The following is a 14,967-nucleotide window of genomic DNA, read 5'->3' on the forward strand; positions in this document are numbered from 1 at the left end:
TAGTCTTATGTGCATGGATAATGTGTATCGAATTGGATGATCTATATAAGTTATATTGCGACATTGATATATTGATATACATCGTTTTAATGGATAAAAATAATCCAATTAGATATGTATTTGGTTTGATACTCGCTTGTGGAAAAATCGGCAGCGTACTTCTGCATCTTCGATGGAAGAACGAAGTGCCATATGATATAAAGACACTCGATATTATCAATTCGTGAAAGCAGGTCAATGATAAAGCGGAATGGCAGTAATTATTGAATGCAGTTAAAGATGATAAATGACTGCAAGGGCTAACTAAGCTAATTAAGTTAAAAATTAAATAATCTAAACATAGAATCTCAATTGAACTCAATGGAATGAAGAAGAAGAATAATAATATACAAAGCAAGCCATAGATGTATGAAAGAACTTATTTAATTTCATATAAATTGCATATTTCTCGGAATAATCATGATTAGTTAACAACATAATTAATTTTATTTATTTATATATGAAATGGACATAAAAAAATATTATAATTAAGGGACAAGAGAGTATTGTCTACACCTACCTTTGACATCTATAATTTTAATTAAGTCTAAAAATATACCCTTTTCCTACAGAGCAATTAAAGTTTTTTATATATATCTTTTTATTAAATTCAAATTCTTGCAATTTAAAAAAAAATATGTGGTCAAATAAATTATATTTTGTCAATTATTTCGCTAGTTGATATCATTCAATTTCAATTTTGAATATTTCTTTCATTAAAACTCTTTTTTATGGCTCCTACGTAAACACATATTAAATAATAAATTTATTTTTAGTTAATGACTATGTAAAAAAATATATTTCATTTATGATGATGCTTTTTTGTATTTTTTTTCTATTTTTTGTATTTTGTATAATATATTTTCTTCAAAAAAAATTAATTAAAAAAATTTATTGAAAAATTGTTATCCCAAAGGGTTTAATATAAAAAGAGGCGTTATATAAATTATTGAAATTGTTTCCAATTTAATTTAATTGATACAATTTCAGTCATATTTCATAGAAAGTTTCTAATTGTAGTTGTGATTACCATAAAAATTCTGAATATTTTATATAATCTATTTTTTATACTTTTTTTATATTGTAGTTAAATTGATGCTTCACTGGTTATATGGGTAAGCTGAAATTGATAATCATTTAACTTCAAATAAGTTAGTAAGAATTGGTGCAGATATGTAATTCTGTTTTTGGCAACATAATTATAATAATTTGACTCAACATAATTACTTTAATGTACTATTAAAAGATAATCAGAATACAAGTCTTGATTTAAGACATATTCCAGTAATCGCCATACATCGGAGTTGGATCATTTCTTTAACTACGAATAGATGTTCTCAGCAGAACAGAGTGTACACTGTTGCTAGATTGCATTACTTGAAAATTTGGCGTTCAATAATACCTCAAGAAAATGAGTCTATCTAGTGCAAACGACAGAGAATATAATATTCTTCGTTTGGAGATGCAGAAATGTATAGTTACATCTATATGATTCTGGGGTGCAAATTCTAGAACTTTTTGGTACTCATTAGAAGAAGACATTATTACATTTGCTAGACACGTTCGAATATTTGTTAAGCTAGGTTTAGTTAGGTTGTTCGTAATACCAAAAATCTGTTGAGGCTGCTTCTGCTTCACTTGTAATAGAATATTCTATGCTATGTGCATCATTTCAAAATTGTATGATTACAATCGCTAAAGGTAACTTAACGAAATATAAACCTTCTTAAGGAATTGTAGAAAACGCTTTCATACAGGATGTGATAAAATCTCTAATATCTCTGTATATTAGGCTATTAGATTATGGCTATTAACTGCTATCCTTCTTAAAACGATTTGGATCAGTGGTTTAATATAATGGATTACTGATTCGTTATAAAAACCACTTAATCTAGTATTTACCTTCCATTTTGGTTTCAAAATCAACGTTTGAAGTTCTGGTTCAAAACTAATTGAGTTTAGAATTGATAAATACACTAATATTACGTATTATTTATATTCTTTTGTAAGCAATATTGCAGAGGTGTTTGTAATTTTCTTTAACAAGGTAATTATAATTTTATAATTAAGAGTCTATATGTGTGGTTGTGTGCTTATCTCTGAATAAGTATTTATAATGTGTATAATAAAATAATGATCCTTACAAGATCGTTCGACACATATAATAATCAAATTTAATTTAAACTTATGTGAATATTTTGTACACACTTAATTTAACAAGTCAAAATTATTAGAACTGAGAACATATATTGAATATTCTCAAATCAATCATATGATATATTTGTCAATATTATTTTACAAAGAACACATTCAAATATAAAATGGGTTGATATTGAGAGAAATTTTAACTGCCTGGAATTTATTATCTACTTTGGATATTTACAAATATACTTCTTCTTCTTATTTGGCACTACAGTCCAGTATGAACCTTGACCTCCCTTACGATCTGTCTCCATCTCTCCCTATCTTCTGCTACTCTCTTTCAGTTCTGTACTCCAATCATTCTTGCATCACCATACACGTTCTCATCCCATCGGAATTTACAAATATACATCATCAGTGAAATATTTATTTTTCATAAATATTCATCGGTTAAATTGTTTGTATTTAATTTATAGACTACAAATGTCAGTAAACGATCCATTAAAATTTGTAGTTTGCATTTACTATTTGTGTTCTTTCATTCAATATTAGATATTATCATATTTATTCCTATATAAAATGTATATTATCAATCCTTTATGGAATGCAAAATTTATGTTTAGATTAGCCATTGCAAATCTAGCATTAAGTGTCAGTATTAATTCGACTTTAGTTTAAAATATATGCCAAAATTAAATGGTAACATGTATATTGAACGAGTTAAAAGCAATTACTTTTGGTCTAAATATCATATAACAACAAGGGTTAAATAACATGTTACACAAATGTAAACACCATAAGTACTCATAGGCCAAATTTGCTTTAATTGGTGCAAAGGCCAAACTACAGTTCAAGTTCGATAAGCAGTAAATGGTCCATGATACTATCGTATAGTCCATAACATAGAATTGAGTAAAAGTATACAAAACGTAGATACAGATAGCAACTGCAAGAAATTCAATGAAAACTACGAGTAGCTAAAAGTGTTGCTGAATGTAATTGATACTTACGAGTTCTTGGCCATAGCTTCTATTTATAGTTATTTATGATGTCCTCAAAGTGAAAATGATTTATTACCACAAATTGTGCTGGGGACTGACTGTTGCGCTAGTTTCCCTCCGACATAAGAGTGAGAATGTGAAAAACTGTGAAGCGTTTTGGCTCAAAACTCAGCAAAGCGGAAGGAAGGCTTAAGTTTCGTCTTTAATTGCTTGTTACACAGCATTGAAGGCAATATAATGACTTGTGAACCGAGACGCTGTGCTCTTTAATTTATTCTTCAGTTAATTCATAATTTATTGCGCAAATGTCGAGCAGTGCATGCTGTGCGGTAATTGTGACTAAACTTGAATACAACACAACATTTGAGTCTGTATATTTTTGTAGTGCGAGCAATTAGTTTCCATTGAAGGCTGTGTGTCTACTTTAAGTTTGTTGTCAACAGTTGACTTCCTTAAGTGTATGTTTTTCTATAGAGGAATATATTTACATATTTTAATTAACTGAAGTCTGTATTAAGATGCATTGCCTTACTCAGCAACAATGCAATATGAAAAGTATTTTTGCTTCAATGTCAGTGAACCTGAGACAGTAATTGAATTCATGTAGAGTAAAGTTAATTTATTTTTAAATGATATTTGAAAAGGGAAAAATTATTATATATACAAGACGTTATACAAAGAAAAAACTTTAAATGTTTATGTTTGCATATACGAGTCTGTTGGAAAAAATCATATTACTGCGAAAATATTTAATCAAAAGTGCTTATAAATAAAATTTTCTATTAGAATAAAGAGGTTTCGAAAGGTAGTGCATTACAACAAAATTTTTATTATATTAATTAATTGAATTTTTGGATGACCAGGCAATTGTTTCGAGTATTTTGGTTAGGTTAGTTGGATAATGAACACGGTTGACACCTGTCAAGCGACTATATGCTCGAAATTTGGCAGGGTAGGAGTGCAACGTTGGCAATGAAGGGTATATACAGTTTCAAAAAAATTGTTTGAGAATAATTAAATATATAAAAAAATTATTTCAAGACCACAGATGACAATCAAAATAAATATAATCAAATTAATATAAATTATATTAAAAAAAAATTTGTTGAAATTACAACAATTTACTTATATTGGATCAAATATTACATTATTCTTACTAAATATTTTAATTTCCAAAAAGTTTTTAATAAACATTCAATAATCAATGGACTTATCTAAACATTTAGTCTACTAGTTAAATATCTATTAAAGTTGTATATTGAAAATAAACCAAATTTTAGTTTTAAATGTTTAACTGATATTCTCTAAAACTGTGCATGTGACTGACTACCTGTAGCAGATTGCCATTTATACTCGTATACTTGATGACTGTTAGGTATGCGTGATATATACTGTAATTTCCGATTTAGATTCGAATTTTATATGAAAATATGTACATTGATACAAATATTGGTTGATAAATCAAATACATTTTCTTGTATTTTTACAAATATTTGAATTTAACAAAAAAATTTCAAACAAAATAACTTCTCCTTAATTATACGAGCTTATGCTTACTTATATATCATTTCAACCTAACTAATACAAAACAACTGAAATATTTTGTTTGGTGATATCAAAAAAAATTTTTCTTAGAGTACAAGTATTCTTATATCTGTCTATAGTATTAACCACCAGCATGTAAAAAGTATTATACAATAAAGTAGAAACAACTTCACATATTAAATTTTTATCTGCTAATTAGATAACATTATGACTGTAATAATTTCGATTTACTTAAGTCTACTGAACTATTGATCTCTTAAGGACTTAAAACCATCTAAATCCTGTAGCTCAGTAAGATTCTACAAAATGCAATCTTATAAAAAAAAAAAGCACTTTTTTGGTAGTCAGAATGCTGTAGTATGACCAACGAATCAATCAGATTCGCATATTCATGGTTTTTAATCTAACATTTCATATAGAGATATATAGCAATACCAACATAGTGGTAAATAGTCGTTCTGGCAAACGCTGTACATTCATTTGAAAAATAATCTGAGTTTTCAATATATATTTCACAAAATTAAAACTTATATCGATTAGGTTGGGATCAGTTGGGGTTATTGTAGAAAAATCGCAACTGATATGAGTGATACTACATATTGTAGTAAATTGTACAGTCATCAGTTAAAACTGTTAAGTCTACTATTATTAAAAATAATTAGATATTATAATATATAATAATATATCTCTTGATAATATATAATTTGATATTTCTCTTGCTAGGATGAGAAATTTTTCTATTTGAGAAATTATAAAAAAATGTGTAGGCCTACAAAACTGACTTTGAATCATAAATCTATAACTATAGTCTAATCACAAATATATGTCTATATTAAAGGGCTGTTTTTCTTTATAATGAAGTTTAATAAATATTTTTAAATACTTTTAAACTAATACTCGAACAACACAACACTAAAATTCAACATTTGATTAATTTTATTTTGAGAACAAAAAAATTTGCTGTTTCATTTCATTTTCTATTGCTTAGAAATATTGATTGATTATTAATTTGGAAAAAAAAATTATCATTTCGTTGTCAATTTTTTTTGGCTTTTAGGCATACAAGAAAAAAAAAACATTTAAAAATAAAATCTGATACGTCTCTTAATATTTGTTCTTAAGTATTCGTAAATGTTGACCAAGATAAATAAAAACAAATAAGATTTACAGAATTTGTAAATATATTAACAAACAAAATAAAGAAATTTGATCTCTAGCTATTTTCTCAGAAAATATCCTTAATATACTTAAAATCCCAAGTTTGGTTAGGTCTGCCTGCATACCCACAAAGCATTTAAAATATTTTAAATGCTTGAGAAAATAAATAAGATTCCTTAATATTGTTTCTTTACTTTTCCTGATAAAACAAAGAAAAACTGATTTTGTTTTACATAAATGTTGGATTGTTAATACTACAAATAAAATGCAAAAAAGTATTTTACTTGAATTTGCATTTCTTTACAGAAATAAAAAAAAAATATTAAATAAAGAAAATAAACGAAATTTAAGGATTTCAAAATTCGTAACCCAAGGGTAGAAAAATGTACGATAATGTCAATAGAAAAGAAGAAAAATAACGTCAATTATATTGCTTTTAAATATTTTGCAACTATTTTGTTGATAGTAACTATGTATATGCGATTATATTCGTATACTGTGAAATGTTAACTTTGTGCATTCCCAAAATATGCCAACGGCAACGTATATATGTAAATAAAATTTCTGTTAAAAACATTTTGCTAAAATAATTAAAACGTAATTGCAACAGAAAGTTCACATAAATTACTGTAAAGCGAAACTGAGAAATAATTTCTCTAAAAACTCGTTCGTGGCGTATGAGTAACAAAATTGTCATGAACTAAATTGATACAAAATATCATATATGTAATATTTGACAATTTGATGGATGGTGGATATGTATAATTGTGAGTGCTACCATTAAGAAATTTGAGAGAGAAAAAATGTGTCATTGCTTTACTACTTAAATGTGACGTCTCCAACAAAAATAAATTAAAGATTAGAGGAATCATTTTTGTTTGAGATTTGTTTGAGTAAAATTGAAAAATGCCCATATCAGCTTGACAAATGTACGAGAGTGTTAAATCAATTGTATACAGAGTCATAAATTAGTAAATAAACAATTTAATTAATAAATCAGCAAGTACAGTATATCTCTCAATCATCATATCAACATCGGTACAAAAATTTTTATAAGAATGAATAAATTTTTGATGTGTTTGTATAATTGTGTGTTGATGTCTTAATTTTTGTTGTAAGAGTATGTGATGACTGTTCAGATAATTATATTTTATTTAATTTCTTTTTATTAAATTATAATAAAATTTATACATTTTAAAATAAATTATGCATTTAGGAAATCATCAATAAGAATAATAAGTAACATAGAATAAGTCAAATGATAAACGTTGTTGTTGGTTACTTTTCTCAGAGAATGATTTGTACTTTATTATTATTATCATAATTTATATTTATTTTTATTAACATACAATATAATAAAAGATTTATCATTTACGTGTTGTGTGTTTTTATAATACACAATTTGGATTAAGGTGTTGTCGTAGTTGCTTATTAATCTCCAGAACAAAATTAACACTAAAGAGTTTTGTTAAAATTAGTTTTTATTAAAAACGTATTTGTTTAATAAAAACAAAACCTAAGTATTTACGTCATGTTTATGCTATGAATTCACGTGTAAATTTGGTTAAAAAAATGAAAACATATAACTTAGAAATTTTATTGAGGATAAAAATATGTTTGCAGATTATTTATCAGAGATTTGTTTATTACGTGAATTGTTGATGTTTTTGTTCAAATAAAATATTTTTGTTTTTAATTGTTTGTAGAAACTTTTAAAAATAAAGACTTAAGTGTTTTTTGTAAAAACTTCGTTCCAGAAAACTTGCTTAAAATGAAATAGAATTAAATTTAATTTGCAAAAATATTCAAATATAGTTGAAGTTGAATTATTTGTGTTGAATTTATTACAATATTTTTATTTAAATTAAGTTGATAGCAGAGCAAGAATCTGGTACAACGTACCGCATCAGTGGAACTGTTGTATTTAACATAATATTTTTAATAAAATTTAAGTATAATTAAAGAAAAATCCAATAGATAGTAGTGGAACAGTGATACTGTTAAGTTTAACATAATATTTTTAATGAAATTAAACTGAACGAAAATCTGATAGATCCAGTGGCATCAGTGATTTTTCTAATAATAACTATATAGCCAGGTTTATATTTATTTCTAAGGCATTATTATAAATAAAACCTAATTTTTTTGTTAAAAAAAATTCACTTCTAACTTAATACAGATATTACTATGGGCTAAAAGTATATTGAATGTGTTTTTCAGATGATCAGATGGGATATCATTCAATATATATAATATAATTATGCTGTTTCATTTCGAATGTGGTTTATATGCTTTAATAGATTGCTTGATTGTTGCTTTTTTTATTTTATAATAAAATTAGGTAAAAGTTTTATATTAAATCAGTGTATTTATTATATATAAATATTAGTAAATTCATTTGAATGAAATATGTTAAATATTTTTTAGCACCAACAACTAACAATTTACTATGGGGTATTTTTTTAGCTGCATGAGAACTATCGATATCGATATTTATGGGAGTTGAAATGTCAAACTGTGTTGATATTTCTGTTTAGTAAGAACAACGCTTTCAAACTGTAAAAATTCACTTCCAGAAAAAATATTCTGTGCGCGAAGTTCATATCTAAGTATTGTGTTTAGCGATGAAGCTAATTTCTCATTAAATAGCTACGTCAATAAGCAAAATTACCATATATGAAACAAAGATCCTCAAGGCATAACGAATAACCATTACATCCATCAAAATTGACTGTTTAGTGCAGTTTCTACACTGGTGGCATCATCGGCCCTTATTTCTTCTTGAATGGCGAGCGCTATCAAGCCATGCTAACTGAATTTTTGTTTACAAAAATTAATCAGTTAAACATCGATGACATTTGGTTCAAACAAGACTGCGAAATTTCCTATTTAACGTGCTTAACTACGGATATATTGCAAAATCATTTTTGTAACAACTTTATTTCCAGAAGTAGTCCAGTTAACTGGTTCCATCGTTTGTGCACTTTAACGCCTCTCCGATTATTTTTTACGGGGTTATGTTAAGTTTGTCGATATTGGTTTCTGCCAATAAACCAGACACCCGTGAAGCATTGAAAGCCAATGCCATACGGCCACATTTATTGCAAAAAATTGTCATAAATTGGTTTGATTGTATAGATCAGATGTTTTAACTCGTAAATGTGGCGGATATATGTTGAAAATCATATTTAAAGAATAAATATCATGAAATTATATACCAGATTTTAATAAATAAAATTTCATTCCAACAATATTTTTGTCTTGATTTACTGTTTTAAGTTCTCATGCAGCTAAAAAACAAAACACCCGATTTTTAGTACGATTAATTATATCTTTGAAGAAGAAAATATTAAAATAAACAAATTTTTAATATTTAAATATAATTTTAAATTATATATTTTCATTTTTTAAATTGCTGACAAATGAATCCGCTTCCTATTTAATGACACCTGAAGTTGAAACTTTTTTAAAAATTTAATGGCTTTAATCTCAAACTATTTTGCATATGCACTGACAACATCTCTTTATATATAGATGTGTAAATATTTTAAATTAAAAATGTGTTTTCCGAGAATGTTGTACATATTTAAATACTTTCACACCAACTACACCACCAGTACTCAGACTTATTTTTAACTTTTCACATGGCAATGCAAGTTTAAATATTACAAAATTCTGTGAGATGCGAAGATACCAATGTTTACATTTTGCATTTTATTGCATTTAATAGTGGAAATCAAACAGTAATGTGGCTATTATTGTTAATGTAAAATGGAATTGTAATTAGTGTCATAAGATTCTTAGTCAAGATAATATTTATATAAAGCACAAAAAATTTTTTGGTTAAAAACTTGTTAATAAAATATTTATGGTAATGAATTTGCATAGAATATGAAGTTTACAGTATGGATTAGGAATAATTATGAAATTGTTTGAATTTTCTCATTTCATTTTTTTTGTAGTTATTTTATTTCATTTATAAAATAATTAATAATAACAATAATATTTTTTTTTGTATTTATTTTTCGTCAAAATTTTATTTTATTTTATTTAAATTACCATTTAATTGTTCGCTTTTTATTAAAGCCATTTTTTGTATTTTTTAATTTACTTTATTTTACCATACCACATATTTTTATTTTTTTTCATTTCTTTTAATTTTATTTCGTTTAATAATGAAATTAATTTTATCTCAGCTTAAAAGATGTAGGTTACACATTTAGGTATAATTTACCTATGGATTTTATTTCATTGGAGCGCAGTCCAAGTTCTACGTTCGTAAACTGATAATATTTTTATTGGAGGTATTTAGCATATTCGTTAAAGTCGTAACTCAGAAAAATCGTAAAATTTTGTATATATTTGTTTTTGTAAAATTACGACCTTTTTGAGTTACAATGTTATAAAGTTCCGAAGGTATCAACTTTTTTCAGTGTTCGATAAAATATCTACTGGTTCTTGTTAATGTTATTACACAAAATAATTAAATTTTAAAATTAAAGTTGAATTTTTAATTTTGAAGGGAACAAAATAATGAGTGAAAAAGTATAGCAAGAAATAAATAATTAAATAAAATAGCGTTTTACTTTTATGATAATGAATTTATCTTAATTTTATCTTAATTTTTTCCTATGAAACGTACTATAAGTGTAGATTAGGTTAGGTTATGTAAGGTTAGGTTAGAATAGGTTAGGTTATGTTAGGTTAGGTTACGTTAAGTTAGGTTAGTTTAGGGTAGGTAGGTTGGTTAGCTTGGTGTAACACCAAATTATTGTGTGTGAGAAGCCAAATCGACATAAAATCAGTTGTAATAAGGTTTCTATTTTACGACTTTACTAAAAAAGAGTTTTCAGACTAACCGAATACATAGTTATTAAGTTATAAAGCTATGTCTGAATGTCACTATTATGTAGGTTTTGTTTTTGTAAAGTAACTATGGTCTCTGTGTCAATATCAACAATTTACATATATTATTATTTTTGTAACGATAATACTTTTTGTTTAAAATGTTTAATTTATTGGCACTTCTTTTAGGTCTATGGTTATAACTCTGTGCAAGAATATCTTTGCTTCCCTAGTTATTTTTAAAAAGGGTTGGGAACTAATCACCGCGTCACTGCATCGTCGAGGATTATTGTGACATTAACTTCGCTATTTGAATACTGGAAGCGAAAATATTTCTCAAAAGCTTCTGCTGTTAGTGAGTCATCGATCACGCCAACTGTTTGAGTTTTCTTTTGGAAAAATATATTAGTAAATCATATTTGAGACATGACATTTACTTGCAGCTAGAAATTTATATTCTACTTTAAGTTAATACGTTTTTTATCCGAGTGCTCCATATCTTTAATATCTAAAATATATCGTATCTTTTCTTAATAAAGTGTTGTGTAAACAGTTTCTGTTATTTTATATAATTACATTTGTTATTTAATATTCGTTTGAAAATTTCTGTTAATATTAATAAAGTTATTATTAAGTTATCTGTGATAACTGCAGCGAAGTTCCCAATCTCTTATCAGTCAATTTTAATTAAAAATTTATGTACCGCGTAATTAAAAGTAAAAACATATGATCGCGTTTTTAGTAATTCATCATTTTTTATTGAAACTTTTTTTGTTATCGTTTATTTTGGTTCATTAACTTGAACAACTTTCTGTTCTTAATATCTGTTTCGTTAATAAGATTTATCTATAAAGTTATATATCTGAGTAGAATTAGGTATACTTATTTAACTATGTGCTATAAATGCACATAAAAATAGTCTGAACAACTCTTATGAAAGGATTTATTAAATAAAAACGAAAAATGAAAAATTATATTTGGATTAAATAATAATTTAAATTCATGTAATATGAAATAAATCTCTAATAAAAGGATTCAAAGTTGTCCATAACTGCGAAAGTTATAAAAATTATTATAAAAATTTTGAAAAATTTGGCAAAAATATGAAGTTGGAGCAACATAGAGTAATAATAATTCAACATAATAAAAAAATATGTAAATAATATTTACATATATTTACAAATTTGTTTATTTACAAATTTCTGCAAAAATTAAGTAATATCTTCTTCTTCATTCCATTACATTCCCAGTGGAACATTGGGCCATAAATTAAGTAATATACTTTAACTTAATTTGACTTTTTTTATTTTGAACTTATTATTCGAACTTATAATTATAGTTAGGTATGAAGATTTTACGTAAATTGCTACATTTTTTTTTTTTATTCTGTACTACAAGGCAAACTTGAAAATAATCAGATAAGATATATTATCAAACTATCATTTAATAGTGTTATGTTTTTATTGAAGAGGCTTTCTTGTGTAAGTAGTCCATATATTTTTATAGACGAGGCATCTTATAACATTTCAGTTATTTTATATACTTAATATACTTATAGCGAGTTGACAATAAAATAAGTATTTACTTTAATATCTAGCTCAAGTTCAATATTAACATCTTTTTAAGGTTTTCATTGTTTTTAGTAAGTATATAGTTAATTAATTTTAATTGCTATATATGTTTTCTAATTTTTATTTTAAGAAAATATACACTACATTTCGTAAATGTCATTTGCATATTTGAAAGTTTAAGTATATTTCCATTAGCGAATTTTATAAGCATCTCAGAACAGAATTAGCTAATTTTCTAAATATTCTAATTATATCTTTCTTTGTTTAGAAAACTCTTTATATTAACTGATGAAACTATGCACTTAGTTAGCTTGTATACAATTAAAGACAAATTACAATGCTTAATAAAATTGAAATATCAGCAAAATAACTATAGTTTTGATTTGAAAACTAATGAATATGTTGAAAATGCATTAAAGGTCTTGAAAAGACTTCTATCAGATTACTACATAAATACTCTATGGAAAAAAGAAATGATAAGAAAATTACTGTTTTAAAAAAAATTAATATAATTAAAGCAATAATTAATTAAAAATTAATTAAAATTAGCTTATATTTTTTTTATTAATTCTTCCCACAATACTTAATAATATGTGCCATATCTATATATTAATATATTTATATCTTAATGCAATACATTCAACTTAACATTCAATGGCGTTCTGGCTTATGTTTTTCCAGATATAAAAGGGATACCTGCTTCCACTTGTTTTAGCTACTTAATAATTGGTGAAAATTATTTATGATCCTATATTGCCAGTCTACCTGTTTGTAAAAACTTTTTTTTGCAAGTAATAAGAAGAAATAAGAAGTAATGCTGAAGTATAAAAACTTTAAATAGAATTTTATGAGAAATTCCAAGTACTTGTCAAGATACAATTATTAAATTTTAAAAATAATTATTTTTAATAGTGGTTTAATATTTGTTAACTTTATTTATTGAATTCGACTCTTTATATTTTTTTATTTATTTCAAATTTACCAGAGCTTCAACTTCATTTTGAACATTTTGAATATTCTCTGTTATGTTTATATTCTGTTAGTTAATACAATTTATTACTAAAAATCTTTCAACTCAATAAACGACATTCTGAATTTATGTAAATAACTAGTAAACTAAATTTAAAAGTAAATTAAAAGACCCATTAAATCTTAACTGAATTAGGGCAAATGTTTTAGGAATTTAATTTACTTGAAGTTTCGATTAGATGAAATAAATTAGTATACAAAAATGAAATATAACATCGATTTTAGCTAAAATTTATTTTTGTTACAAATATTGTATTATTTCCTAGTAAGTATGAGTTTACACGAACTAGATTTTATAAAGCAAATTTGTTATTAAAGTTAATATGACAGCAGTGATTATTTACCTTAATAGAAAGTAGTGTATTTAATAAAAAGGTTTCGAAAAATTTTAGTTAAAATAAGCTGAAAAGATTATTATAAGAAAACGGTGGATGATAGAATGTTATCTATAGCAAACATTGTTTGTTTAATAATAAATAATATAATCCACAACTTCTGCAAAAATAATTCAATTATTTAATTAATAAAATAAATAAAATAGTCTACTTTAAAACTTTATTATTACCGAAACCAATACTAGAATATATTTCTTATAAATAAATAATTTTTGATGAAGGTAAAATTGATACACAACTTAAGCTGTTTGAATTAGTCACCTTTAAGATAAGTGTATTGATGGTTCTTTCACTGTAACTTTTTTTGGGTAAAGGTGTTTGAAATATCTTATATATCTCAATAAATATTGAAATTGCACACCTATCCTACACGATTTCTTTCTTAGTATCTTAGATCGGAAGTAAGCAAAAATACACATCAATATTTTTTTAAACATATGTATTTGTGTATGACGAATATACGTAGTGAAAAATAATTTAACATTTAATAATTAATATCAATTTTACAAAATTTTTAATGAAAAGTTGAATATTATCTTTGTTAACTTTACTTTTCAATATAATTATTTTACCACGCCTCAATACAAGTCTAAAATATATTAGGCCAAAAATATAACAGGAACCTATAAATTAGCTTCCATAAAATGTTCTTGACAATAAAATTGTGTTAAAGTTTAAAGAGTTTTGTTGTTTTTTTTTTTGGAATAATATAGAAAAATCTTTCTATAATAACTGAAAGTTTGAATTGCTGCTCACTTTCTTAGTTCAAGGAATTATTTCGCGTATTTATGCCGCATTTGGATGTTTTTAATATTTAATTTTGAAAATATTTCCCTTAATATTTCTAAATCTTTTTTTCACACATTATTAAATTCAAATAAAAAAATCATTTTGATATATAAACCTACACTTTGTTTATAATTATGATTCCAAATAGAATAAATGTTTAAAAATTGCTGGGAAAACAAAAATAAAATTGTTTACTTGGGATTCATTTCAGCATACAAAGCAACCATAAATTTAAAGAAAATGCTTAAAACAATCAATTGTAGAAATGTTTTAAACCACAAGTAAATTTTGTTGAAATAATAAAAATAATTGTATGTTGTTTTAATAAATATTTTTTATTTTCAGAAATAAAAAATTCTTTAATTTCAATATGTTCATATATTTTCCAGGTAGAAACACCGATTTAATTTTAAAATATTTTTTTGAGATATCATTCAAATTTATTATGGTATT

At 25.0% G+C, this 14,967-nt stretch overlaps 1 protein-coding gene across 5 annotated transcripts in view; it reads right to left on the reverse strand.

Annotated features, from left to right (window-relative positions):
• LOC119682395 (tachykinin-like peptides receptor 99D) overlaps positions 1–14,764 on the reverse strand; it is a 41,494-nt gene extending 26,730 nt beyond the window's left edge. For 2 of the 5 annotated variants that reach the window (XM_038095829.1, XM_038095826.1), the window contains exon 1: positions 14,634–14,762. The gene's annotated coding sequence lies outside the window, so the exon portion shown is untranslated. Of the gene's footprint in view, positions 1–13,986; positions 14,114–14,633 lie in introns of those variants that run through there. The other 3 variants (XM_038095824.1, XM_038095827.1, XM_038095825.1) reach the window with 3 other exon arrangements.
• Positions 14,765–14,967: the final 203 nt, after the last annotated feature.

The sequence above is a fragment of the Teleopsis dalmanni genome, chromosome 2, assembly GCF_002237135.1.
Source record: "Teleopsis dalmanni isolate 2A chromosome 2, ASM223713v2, whole genome shotgun sequence".
Taxonomy (NCBI): Eukaryota; Metazoa; Arthropoda; class Insecta; order Diptera; family Diopsidae; genus Teleopsis; species Teleopsis dalmanni.